The sequence below is a fragment of the Dama dama genome, chromosome 26 (genome assembly GCF_033118175.1).
Source record: "Dama dama isolate Ldn47 chromosome 26, ASM3311817v1, whole genome shotgun sequence".
NCBI classification, from domain to species: Eukaryota; Metazoa; Chordata; class Mammalia; order Artiodactyla; family Cervidae; genus Dama; species Dama dama.
In genome coordinates, this window is record NC_083706.1 from 36,444,861 (window position 1) to 36,457,955 (window position 13,095).

Consider the following 13,095-nt stretch of genomic DNA (forward strand, 5'->3'; position numbering starts at 1 on the left):
CCCCACTCTTGAATTCCACGTGGGAATTCTTCTCTTTCCTTGTTGTTCGGTCACTAAGTTGTGTCTAACTCTTTGCCACCCCATGAACTGCAGCACACCAGGCTTCCCCATCCTTAACCATCTCCCAGAGTTTGGAGTTTGCTGAAATTCGTGTCCATCTAATCGGTGAGGCTATCTAACCATCTCTTCCTCTGCATCCCCCTTCTCCTTTTGCCTTCAAATCTTTCCCAGCATCAGGGCCTTTTCCAATGAGTCAGCTCTTCGCATCAGGTGGCCAAAGTGTTGGAGCTTTGGCATCAGTCTTTCCAGTGAATATTCAGGACTGATTTCCTTTAGGATGGACTGGTTTGTCTGTCTTTATCTCTTCTAGTACTCAAATGCCAGCTTTAGTCATGCTGATAAAGTTCCCTCTGCTCTTTTCTTGGGAAGGTCCCCTAACCTGCAGAGTGCTGCTTCCTTTCCCTCATAAAGATTAGCCTTGCCTAAGGATACCAGGTATTCGGAGCTCCAACTGTATCATACCATTCTTGTCTTGGTATAAAACCCCTTTAAACATAAGGCTCTACTTCAGGGAAAGACTGTGTTCCTCCTGTCTGTTACAGAGAGTTTTTATTTAATTCACTCTTCTGATAAGTGCGTGGAACGGGGTTGGGTGAGGGGGGTGGGGTTCATGTTTGCGCACGTCTCTGATCACAGTCACCCAGCATCCTGGGTGGTAGCTGGACGTTTGCCCAGCTGAGAAAGATGGTTCTTTTTTTCTCTCGCTCTCCCCTTTATTTGTTTTTTGTGGTGATGGTGCTGGAGGTGGTGTCCATGCTGGTGGTTCCTTTTGTCTGGTATTTATGTAGAAAGTTTATCTGTGGCTGCTGAGAGCTCTCAGCATGTGGCCCCTGAGCCCTCCCAGGTCAGGACTGCCCTGGTGAGTTTCTATGTAAGTTTCTTCACTCCGTTTTTGATGATTGGTCTCCATGCTGATGTCAGTGCTTTTTTTTTTCTTCTGGATGTACCCTGCACAGACTAATTTTATTTCTAAATTTCTGGATAATCAGTGTACTACACTTGTGTTTGAAATTGTAGTGTCTGTGTATAAATCTGAAATGGGCACTTTGAAAATACATTCCACTAGAGATCTCATAAAGCCAGCTTGCCTCTGGGGACATGGTGATTTTTCTGAATAAATGATGAAAATATTTATTAAAACCTGTTAAATTTTGTATAGATCTGCATATGTAAAACACATGCTACTTCAATACTGATATGAATAAGTTGGGAATGACTTGGAAAGAAAAATTGTTAGCAAATCCAAAAAATAATAATTACATTGTATAGTGTTCCCCTATAGCATTTGTTTTTTCTTTTTGTTTGGAATCTCTTTCTCCATACGGTTAAATGGGTGCTAGTAATTTTGATGTTTAAGTAATTCAAATAGCTTTTTAGGAGATACATATTCTAATTTCAGGGTTATTTTTCCTTTGCTCTAAGTACTGATGCAAAAAACAAACTTAGTTATATTAAGATTAAATTCTTTCCATTTGTGATAGTGCCACTTTTAAGAGCATTACATATTTATGATGAAATTCTGCACACAATTAAAGAAGTATGTTTCATATGATCATATCTGTTATATTTTTATTGGTATACTAAATAGCTATGTAATGCAAAAACAAAATCACATTTTTGCCTTGGAATGATGTCCTTAAGAGCAGTGCAAAGAATATATCATTTGGATTCAACTTTTTCCTTGAAAGCATTTAAACTCTTAAAACTTTGTAGAAGATAGTGTTTCTTTCAGTGTGAGGAATAATTTAACATCAAAATAGAGGGCACATTTAAATATAACTGATTATTGCTCACATTTTGAGTAATTTCACTTAAGTTTTATTTCAGAAACAAGTAGATTCCCTCCATGAAAACAGTCAATGAGATAAAAAAAAAACTGTCCTTTTAAAAAGACTTTCCCATCCATTTTGCTGTTAAAATATTGTTTTAGAAATAATGTGACTGATCACACTTATTTTGTTTGATGATTTGTATGGTGTTGTGCTCCCAGTCCCTCATGTTTTCATGGGTGGGCTCTGAACTGGAATGTGGGTCCTGTGATTATTCAGGATTGAGACAATTTGAGAGGTTCTAGTACTGCAGATTGGGGCGGGGAGACCTCCAGGAAGTGGGAGTGAGCTTCACTTCAAACTGTGTGTGAGGGGTGGTGGAAGGGAGGATGGTGATTAAAATAATAAACAACTGCTTGAAAGAGAAGTGGATTACCACACTCCTGTCAGATTGGCCCGGGGAGCTGCCAAAGCTGATGAGGCTGCCTGCCCTGTTGCACATTCTGCAAGGGGGACCATGAGACCTGCTGCTTAAACTTTTCTCTGGGTGCATAGAACCACTTTTTAAATAACTTAGTTCTTTTGCACTGACACAGCATCCCTTAGGCACAGCCTGACTTAGGGAAATGGATTGAAACTAGCTTGGTGGTTACCATAGCAACACAGGCTGCCGGTGTCTCTGCGAGTGCAAGCCGGTGGCCTCTTGTCCCGAGTTCGGGTGTTTCTTCAGACACGAGTGCCCTCCTTGCTGTTCGAACTCCACATAAGTCATGCTTTTTGAAAACTGGCTCCTTACCCAGGATTTTTTTTTTTTCCTTTTTCTTCCTGAAACCAGTGTGAATGGAGGAAGTTGGTAATGCTTGGCTCTTTATTTTTATTCTTTTTTTTTTCTTTCTTTCTTTTTTTGGCCTTCTCTCATGCAAGTTTCCAGGATATAACTTCTTTTTTTGCTGTGCGTAATTGAGACCAAACTCTAAGCTTGGGGCCCAGGAGAGAACAGTTGTGGGCTGCAGGTCATTAGTGAGGTGAACAGAAGGGACTCCTAAGCTTCCCAGAGAAAAAGGAGACCATGCCAGCCTCGTGGAACGCAGCTAGCAGAGAACATACCGACAGGTCTTTTCCTTGTGAACTCCGAAGTCCATGAAGTCCCGGAGCCTCAGTGAAGTGGCTAAAATGTCCCAACGCAAGCTGCTGCTGCTCATGGACCATAGCTCAAGGGCAAGGCTTGTAAAGGATTTTACAAAGGATTTTAAAGTATAGCCAGAAAAGATACGGTTTTTAGAAGTTAAATGCTGTTGTCTGAAGGAAGTTTGCCGGAAAGATGTAGGCTTCAAGGGCTACTGGACAATGATTGGTCTGAACTTCAGCTTACGGGAATTGCTGACAAAATTTGAAAAGGTATGCAGAAAGTAGACTTCATGAATGTACTTTTTTCCCCTCTCTCTCCTTTCTTTCCTTGTCTTCTTCTTTCTACTATGCATTTCATTTGAATGGCAGATATTCTATCAATTCTGATTATTTAATATAATTTCTAAGGCATTTGATTTGATATCCTCTAAATTTTTTTTTTTCAACTAAAGATTGAGTTAGCAATCTTTCCTTTGGTCTGGAGGGCTTGTCATGATGCCTGTCAGTTTTAGAATTTCACATCAGAAGAGATCCTTTGTAGTCAGGTCGGCTGGTAATTTAATTGAAAGTTATTTTGGAAAAAAAAAAAAAGAGTAACAACACTCTGTTTTCATGCCAGAGTCTGACTTCATCAGGCGTGGGTTTTATTTTCCATACCCCTCAGGTTTCTCTCCCTGCATTGGCCAAGCACTGACTTTTCTAGCCTCATTTCTGAAGTTTCAGTTCTGAGAGTTGGGGGAGGATGCCTCCCAGGGATGATGGCCCATTTGATCCTAGACTTTTCCTCTTTCTTTCTGGCTGGGTCTGTCTTAAATGCGGAGTGCTTGTGTGCACCGTGGAGCTTTCATGCTTGGATCTTTATTTTTGCATTTAGTTCTTTTTTTCCATAGGAAAGTTCTTGGCACACTCTAGGATTGAGTCTAGCCTGCCAAATGCTACCTTACATTTATAGTTAAACAAAACAGAAACCCCCAGCGTGCTGCTCATGGGCTCCTGCCTTCCTCAGCTTTTGGATACCAAACACCTATCTTCTTTCAACTTCCCATGTTTAAAGGAAAGAAAAGGGGCAGAGGATCTGCTGTGCATAAATCAATTACTTATCAGTTGTTAAAGATGTACTCAGGGGCTTTCACCACGAATACCCTGTGGTTCATTGAATGTACAAACATAAGCAAGACTGTATTGAGTCACTGAAAGAATAATGGGCTTTTTCTTACAAACCCACAATTGCCGGAGAAAAAGGGCATAAAACCACGTCATTTTATGAAAAGTTTGAAAGCTTTTCCAAAACAGTTGCAGTCATTGCTTGCCTCCTGATGGTAGAAACAGCGCAGTGAAAAGAGGATGGAAGAATTCAACTTCTGCTGGTCAAATGATCCCTCCTCCTGCCTTCTCTCCTTGCACCCCAACTGTCCTAGGAAGAGTTGTTAACTCAGGATTCACTTTGACCTCTCCCTTTAATATGTTATTAAGCACCTACATTCCTGAGGATAAAGGATGGTTCCTGGTTAACTCACCCACCATTTAGAAGGGGTGGAGGAGATTAGAGAAACTTTCTTTATGGCAGCTGGTAACAGCAGGTGACAAACTTTATGACCATAAAGATGTCTGTTGGCTTGGTAGGCATAGATTTTTCTGTTTCTTCCTAAAAAGATATAGGGCATATGTTACATAAATAATTCATTACTTAGACCCCCTGAGAAGCGGTAATTGTGGGCGATAGCTGGACTTTTGTATTGTAATTGCTGGCATTAGTCTCCAAAGCCTAGGTCAGATCCCCGAGGTTAGTAACCTGACTCAGCCTTTTGGCCATTTTATTGACGAAGTTACAAGCTCTGGTCATATTCCTTTGTTTCTTTCTTTAACTCCCAAACTTAAGTACCTGCATGTTTCTATTTTAGTAGTTAAATTGACAGTAAAAGAAGCCTACTGACTTAGTCCTGTCTAAGGCTTGATTTAGGGTTTTTTTTTTTTTGAGACAGAGCAAATTCAAAGAAACAATCTTGTTGCCATTCATCATCTGAAGTTCTCCATATATATTTATTTTTGTTTTAGATGCCTTTGTAAAAATCTATGTGAAAGTTAATCTCTTTGCCATATTTCATTTTTAGGAAGTTGTCATACGTGAGTGTATTTTTCTCCAACTTAAGTCTCTCTGAAAAAAATCCTTTGTGTATTTTCACAAAAGCTATCTCATATTTTTAGCCTATGCTACATTGATCCCTTGCCAGGAAAACTATATTATGGAAAGGTACCACTACCTCACAGCTCTCAAATACAGCTATATTCCCCCCAGCTCTGGAAGGAAAAATGTCATTTCTAGGGAAAGGCTAAGGCTTACTGCTCTAAAGCAAAAGGCACATGATACCTTTGGAAACTGAGTAACAGTCTTCCCATAGTCCCTTTATTCTTAGTTTCTAGTCTTATCTTTTCCTTAGTCTTAGTGATCTGCTTCTAGAGAGAATACTAATATTGGTGATTTAACACTTTTCTTTTCTTATCAGTAACTGTAATCAGTTCAGTTCAGTCCCTCAGTCATGTCTGACTCTTTGGGACACCATGGACTGCAGCATGTCAGGCTTCCCTGTCCATCACCAACTCCTGGAGCTTGCTCAAACTCATGTCCATTAAGTTGGTGTTGGACCATCCAACCATATCCTCCTCTGTCCTCTCCTCTTGCCTTCAATCTTTCCCAACATTCGGGTCTTTTTCAATGAATCAGTTCTTCACATCAGGTGGCCAAGGTGTTGGAGCTTCAGCTTTAGCATCAGTCCTTCCAGTGAATATTCCAGGACTGATTTCCTTGAGGATTGACTAATTTGATCTCCTTTTGGTCCAAGGGACACTCAAGAGTCTTCTCCAACACCACAGTTCAAAAGCATCAATTCTTTGGCGCTCAGCTTTCTTTATGGTCCAACTCTCACACCCGCACATGACCACTGGAAAAACCATAACTTTGACTAGAAGGACCTTTGTCGGCAAAGTAATGTCTTTGCTTTTTAATATGCTATCTAAGTTGATCATAGCTTTTCTTCCAAGGAGTAAGCATCTTTTAATTTCATGGCTGCAGTCACCATCTGCAGTGATTTTGGAGCCCAAAAAAATAAAGTCTGACACTGTTTTCTGTTGTTTCCCCGTCTGTTTACCATGAAGTGATAGGACTGGATGCCATGATCTTAGTTTTTTGAATGCTGAATTTTAAGCCAACTTTTTCACTTTTCTCTTTCACTTTCATTAAGAGAATCTAATCTAGTTCCTCTTCGCTTTCTGCCATAAGGGTGGTGTCATCTGCATATCTGAGGTTATTGGTATTTTCCCTACAATCTGGATTCCAGTTTGTGCTTCATCCAGCCTGTGCTTCAACTATTAACTGTAATAGTTAAGGCTTATGCTTGAGTTCTCAGAGCAAAAAGGTATTTTGCTGGAGTCCTGAAGCCATTTCAGGCTTTAAGAAAGCTAGAGTCCAAGCTTGCAATAGTTGTGGGTTTTCTGAAAAGGTGCAGATTGGTCAGATAAGTGAAATTTCCAGGTGATAGCTGATCTTCAACATAACTTCAGGATAGCAGTTTATAAATTGAAAGGGGATATCTAGTTTATGTTTTTGAATTTTAGAGAAATCGAGTGGTTTGTGACTTATATTGGGTATCTGTTCACACATAGATGTTTGGCATGTGGTTGGGATCTGTAATTTGGTTAGCTAGTCCCAAAGTGTGTGATGCCAGAATTGTGGTTTCCCACCATAAGCAGGATGGGCAGATTGTACCTGGTCCTCAGGGTTCCTGGGGACCCAGGTTGCAGGAAGTGTTCTGTAATATTTCCTCATGGTGACAGCTCACCAGGGATCAGGAAACCCCAGCTGAAGGGAACCACATGTTCTCCAGAGTAGTCTTAAAGAGGAGATCGAAACAGAAACTTCTCATCAGGGGAGGATGACCTTATGGCAAGAAGTACCAGTCAGCAAGCAGGTCCTAATCACTCAACCAGGTGATGAGGGGTGAGCATTTGTACCAGGGTGTAAACAAAGAGTTCACACTCACAGTTGACTTGGCACAGTAAGCTGATCCGCTAAAGGACATTTCTGAAGTCTAGCCTGTGAGTTGTTTTATTGCCACTTTGATTTTAATGAATTAATTTTCTCCTTGAAATTACTTCATAAAGAAAGTATGTGACGGACTTAGTGGCTGTTAATATTGTCATACTTGAGCCACCTATATTATGCACTGTGTGTTCCATTTCTTTATATAGTAGTCACAGAGGACAGAATAATGGACAATTTTAGCTTAGTGGCGTTTTGAGTGACTGTTGCCTTTAATTTATGCAGTTCTGCTACTCAATGATTAACAATAATAGTAGTTCTCTAAGGATGTGTGTGTGTGTGTTTCTGTAAGCCCACCCTCTTGGTGAATCCTTTGGGAATGATGTTTCTTATAATGACAACACAGACAGAAACCATTCAGTGCTAAATTTCCTTTATGACTTTGATATCCTTTAGGATGATCACTATTTAAAAATATAATTTGAAGCTATACTTTGCTGCTCCATTTGTAGTATCTAGTTACAAAAATATTTTCTAGAAAGACACAGTATCCAATTTCAAGATCTACTCTTTCTTTAATGTATATTTAGTAAATATTTGAGAAGTGTACACTATATACCAGATACTGGGATGAGTTCAAAGATGGGGTGGATAACAGGGAAGACCTCCCTTCTTTGAGCTTGTAGCCTAGTAGGAGAAAATAGACCTTAAACAAGGGTGTATTATGTAAGTCTGTAATTGAGCAAAAGGAGGAAGCTGTAAGTAAGTGTAAGAGGTAGACATAATCTAATCTGAGTGCAGTGAAGTTTCTTCTGGAGAAATGACATTTAAGCTGGGACTTAAGATGACTTTAAAATTAAGGAAGGAACTGAGGTTGTGTGCTGATATGTGGATGGTGAGGGTTGTGTTGGGGAAGAAATTGAGAGCTTTCTGAGCAATAGAACTGCTTTTCACAGATCAGGGGTTGAAAAGTTGGGTGCCCCAGGACTGTAGTTTAAAATATTTAAAATACAAAAACCTTTGAGTTTTCAAACTTGTTCGATTTTATTTATACAGTCTGATTTTGGAATTATGGTAGGACAATAGTTTGATTACATAAAAACATTGGTTGATAACTATTCTTAAACTCATGTTCCTGTGCAGATCAAGTCTGCTTGTAGAAAGTGCACCTCAGAAGGAAAGCCACTATGTGTTAACTCACTAGGATGTTAGTATGTTTTAGTAGCAGTTGGTTTAGAGTCAAGGATTTTGAACACCTTTTTTTGTTGTTGTGAAAGATATCTTTCTTGATAGCAGTGTTTGCTCTGTTGGAATTTAAAATGTAGTTTGTTTATTGATTCTCTATCATTTCAAGTTGGCTTCTTCAAATTGTCTTGCAAGTGCAGTTAATTGTAAATTTGTTCCACTTGGTAATTTAACTTTTTTCCTACTCTATTGTCTAACATGTATTTATAATCACAGATAATGGGAAAAAAACATTACTGGCATTGATTTTTTACTTTTTAAATGCTCCTATATACCAGGGGATACCACTTTCTTTTGTGTGTCAAAATGTGCTTCCATAATTATCAGTAGAGTGGTTAAAACTTATGAAATTAGCTATTGAAAGAAAAGATAATTTATAAATAATTAATTGAATGCTTTGTTGACATCAACAAATTAATTGTAATAATTAGCTGACTAACTGCAATTGCTCACCATTCCAGAAGTCTCACAAACTGTCTCAAAGCATATTTACATAGCACATAATGACCTTTGAGGATATTGTTTGGTTGTGTATTTTTTAGGTAACACCTGCCTAATTTTAAAGATACTCATGATCCCTCATTTTCAAAACGTGAAATTTTGGTAGTGATACTACTGGGCTCTCGACAATCCATCCTAAATGGTCTCTGATTTCTGGTCTTACTTTTGAAAGGAACAATAGATTTCTTTTTCACTAATGCTTAACTTTGTTGATTTAGCCTGAGCCTTGGGATGTAGTTGGGAAGTTTTTTGCTAACCTCACTTCTTCGCCTTCAGGAAAGGGGTCAGAACTCCTTCAGAGAAAACATTGCAATGGCCATGTAGGGTTAGGTAAATATGCCGTGCAAGAATAAACCAAAATTATGTCAACAAAGGGGATGAATCTATCCTAACACCATCTTAGTTGTTGAAGACTTCCTAGTGGTACTGTTCTGAATTTCTTTTTCTTATCAGAGAGCTAAAACAGTTCTGTTTACTGTAGTCTAAGGAAACATTTTTTCTTATATAGTTACAGCTGCTATTTGATCCTTATGAAGAAATAAAATGTATGTGATTTACAGTATAAAGTGTTTGCATATAATATCTCTAGGGGTTATATCATTAGAGAAATGTTCAGTTAGTGTAAAGCTGGTATTAAAATATCAACTATTGAGTAAGAAAATAAATAAATGCTTTTTCTTTATTTGTGTTGTTTATTTTGACCTGGGTAATGGGTGTTGTGTACAAAAAGAGTAATTGTTCATCCAGTGAACCTCTGTGAATTCTTGTAACTGTTATCTGCAAAGTTCTTCTGTAAGTGTGCATCTAAGGCTTTTGATGGTATTTTTCTTAGAGTGTGTGTGTGTGTTCAATCACTTGATTGTGTCCAACTCTGTGACCCCATGGGCTGTAGCCCACCCGGCTCCTCTGCCCATGGAATTTTGCAGGCAAGAATACTGGAATGGGTTGCCATTTCCTCCTCCAGGGGATCCTCCCAACCCAGAGAGCGAACCTGCATTTCTTGCATTGGCAGGAGGATTTACCACTGTGCCGCTATTTTACTTAGAGAGTAATATGTAATCCCTTTATTCTAACCCTTTGCTTTCTGTAACCTTCTGCATGATGCTTATGTTATTTGAAGGTTCATTGCAAGCCTTTCACATGAATTCCTGAAGTATTCTGTTTTCAAATCTTAGTTTAACTGCTTGAATATGTTGCTAAGGCCCCTCTGTGCACATGACTGGCTTAGGTTAAATGCTTGGAGGAGCATTGCTTTGTGCTTCGAGAGGGATTACATTCCCATAACTAATTATCAATAAGCATTTCGAGCTTTAATGTTTCTTTAATGGTCAGAGGCTTTCAGGTGACAGAGGTGAACATTAGTAGGGCAAGCTGGCCGGCTATGCAGTGAGACTCAACCCTCTGTCATAGAACTTTAATTTATTTTGGCATTTGATGTTACATCAACGTCATGATCTGACAGCCTCCCATGCTGGCATCTTGATTTTAAAAACCAGTGCATTGTTACACAGGGATCTATGAAGGAGCATGATTCATTAACCATGTGTAATTCTCAATTTCCAGTGAGAAGCTGAGGCAAGGCTTTGCAATGCAAGCTTGTAAGTAATTTTAGACTCTCCATGTTATATTTTTGAAATGAAGAGATTAACCAAAATGATTGCTACATTTTCTTCTAATTATTTGTCTGATTTTTCTTGGCATTGCAGTGGTTAATATGTTAGTCAATCAGATGAACTTATACAAATATTCATTTATGCATTTTACAACCATCTATTTATACCTATCTATCTATCTACATCTGTTTTTCTGTGTAACAGAAACTGTGTAGGATATAGAAGGAATATTATGATGATTGTCTGTTTTTAGGAGCTCTTAATACATTTGACCAAATAAATATGCCACCGACTGTTAAATTAAAAAAATAATGTATGCTGGTTTCTTCTTCTTTGATCATTTTCTGGTTGGTGGATTTTCTTCCTCAGTTTTGATGAGGCTCATGTGTGGAAGGATTTTGCACATATTGAAACTTACATTCCAACATAAGTATATGATCACTGCTGGTGCCGTTAATCACAACTTTATAGAAATGCTTATAATCATTGACTGGGCCAGTGACATAGTTCTGTTTTACTCCATTTGTAATTGTGGCCAGATTGGAAAACCCGTCACTTGATCTGATGTGAGGAGCCAAATTTACTTCATGCTGTTGGTATCCAAATTTCCTCATATTGTGGAATGCTCTTGTGAAACACAACTGTTTATGAATCTTATGTCTATGCCTTTCTATGTCTCTTTAATATGAAAAGAAGCAAATAGGCTGCTTCAGGAAACTGTGTTTTGAAATTGCCTTGTGATTTTTGGTGTGGTCCACTGATAATGATATTTAGGAACCTGCACAGGAAATTTGAGGCCAGTTTCTCCTTCGCAACGCAGAGCTTATTTACTCTGTCACTGAGCTTCTTGAGAAAAATGGCTGTCATACATATTTACAGCCTAAGTTTTAAAACTTGGCTTTTAATGTATCTCTTTGGATGTCTTCAAATGCACTTCAGGATACAAAAACAGAACATTTCTATTCTAAAGGATAGGACTGTGTTGTTCAGGAGATGTCATGAAAGACTCTTCCAGCAGAACTTTACTTTTCTTTCTCTTTTTACTGAGAATTTCTATTTGAAACATCCCAAGCTAAGACTATAACCAGATTTCCATTTGCATGCATAATGTTGCCCAACCTGAAAACCTTGAATCAGTATCTGGCTGTGTTGCACTGCTTCCCCATCAGTGTCTGCTCTGTACTCTCTGGGATGGAGGTGCTAGTAGAGTGGAGAAGAGTCAACAGTCTTAGCGTTTTTGTTTAGTGCTTAATGCTAATTCTGGGTGTACTCAGATTACACTTTGCAGGGAGACCTGGCTTGGCTTTGTCATTAGATAACCCAGAGACCAATGGGTCTGCAAATTTGGAGCATAAATTTTGCAGAAGCTATCCATCAAGCTTTGTGTTCACCTCTTCCACCTCTCAAATATGACTCCATTAATGTCATGCTAGATATCTCAGATTTTCTCAGAAGTTGTAATATGACAGTTCTATCCCTTAACCTCATGTAAGTGTTATCTTTTTACCATGCTGATTGGAGTAATGAGGCACAAAAGGGTTTTCCATGTGTCCTAGGTCTGTAGATGCTTGAAAAACAATTACTGTGATGCTGGCCACTAAGCCTTGGTTCTTCTTTGGGTGGTTGGAGGGACTGTTTCCCTCTCTTGCTTTTTTTTTTTCCTTTTGGCTGTGCCTTGTGCTTTGTGGGATCTTAGTTCCCTGAAGAGGAATTGACCCTGGGCTTTCTGTAGTGGAAGTGCTGAGGCCTAACCACTGGACAGCAGGGAAGTCCTCTAAGCCTTGATTCATAATGGAATACCTGAATCGCTTATCAGGAGTAAGTTCTAAACTAGTAACAGGTTTCTGAGTATTGGAAAAAATTCTGTTTAATTTTTTACCATGCTCATTTAGAATTGGAGAAACTTAAGAATGAGGTTTATAAGGGAAATTAAAGATGAGACATATAATAAAACTATAATGTTTAAGAGTTTGCTCTCCTTTTACTAATTCTCATTCATTACCATAAATACAGTTTTTATTTCTGCAGTACATTGCCTTAATATTCATTACTAATTAATGCCTTGGAGACTTACCCCACAAATTCAGGGCCCTTCTGGTGTCTGCTTTTCCATTTGTAAGTTCATGCTTGGTTGTTGCATGGTAATGACTATCACACTAGAGTTAGCCACATGTCCCATTTATTTTGAAGGAAAGGTAATTGCCAAATTAATACAAAAAATTGTGTTGACAACTTTGTAACAGGGGAATACTAAAAAATTCATAAGACTGGATGTATTTTAAAGTTTAAATTTGTTATATTTATTTAATTACAGAAAGAAATCCTGTTTTTTATAGAAACTTGGAAGCTCAGAGAAATGTAAAGAAGAAAACTAAAATCACCTTTAATCCTCTTATACAGAGATTACATTATTCTGATTTATTTCTTACAATTTTCTAAAGTATGTGTGTTCAATGATTTGCAAATACATATGTTAATTTAAACACCTACTTTAAAAATTAAATTGACATCACAGTATCCTCCATTTAAAAACCCAGTAGTATGTCAGCATTAATGTATTATGATGGTTTTTACTTTTTTACTTTAAAAACAATCAATGTGATTAATGCGTTTATACATAAATTTTCTTAGGATAGGTAATTTGAACAGCTTTAAGACTTTTGGTACAAATTGCCAAAATGCTTTCTCAAAGTCTGAACCAATTTTTATTATTAATTTATAGTAATTCTTATTTTACTTAAAC

The 13,095-nt window shown here is 38.1% G+C and overlaps 1 protein-coding gene across 10 annotated transcripts in view; it reads left to right on the top strand.

Annotated features, from left to right (window-relative positions):
* The window catches only part of UTRN (utrophin), a 545,759-nt gene that overhangs the window by 364,341 nt on the left and 168,323 nt on the right, over positions 1 to 13,095 (top strand). Inside the window, exon 1 of one of the 10 annotated variants that reach the window (XM_061130413.1) lies at positions 6,933 to 7,049. The exons of 8 other annotated variants lie outside the window; for them this stretch is intronic. The gene's annotated coding sequence lies outside the window, so the exon portion shown is untranslated. Of the gene's footprint in view, positions 1 to 6,932; positions 7,050 to 10,306; positions 10,338 to 13,095 lie in introns of those variants that run through there. One more of the 10 variants, XM_061130414.1, reaches the window with a different exon arrangement.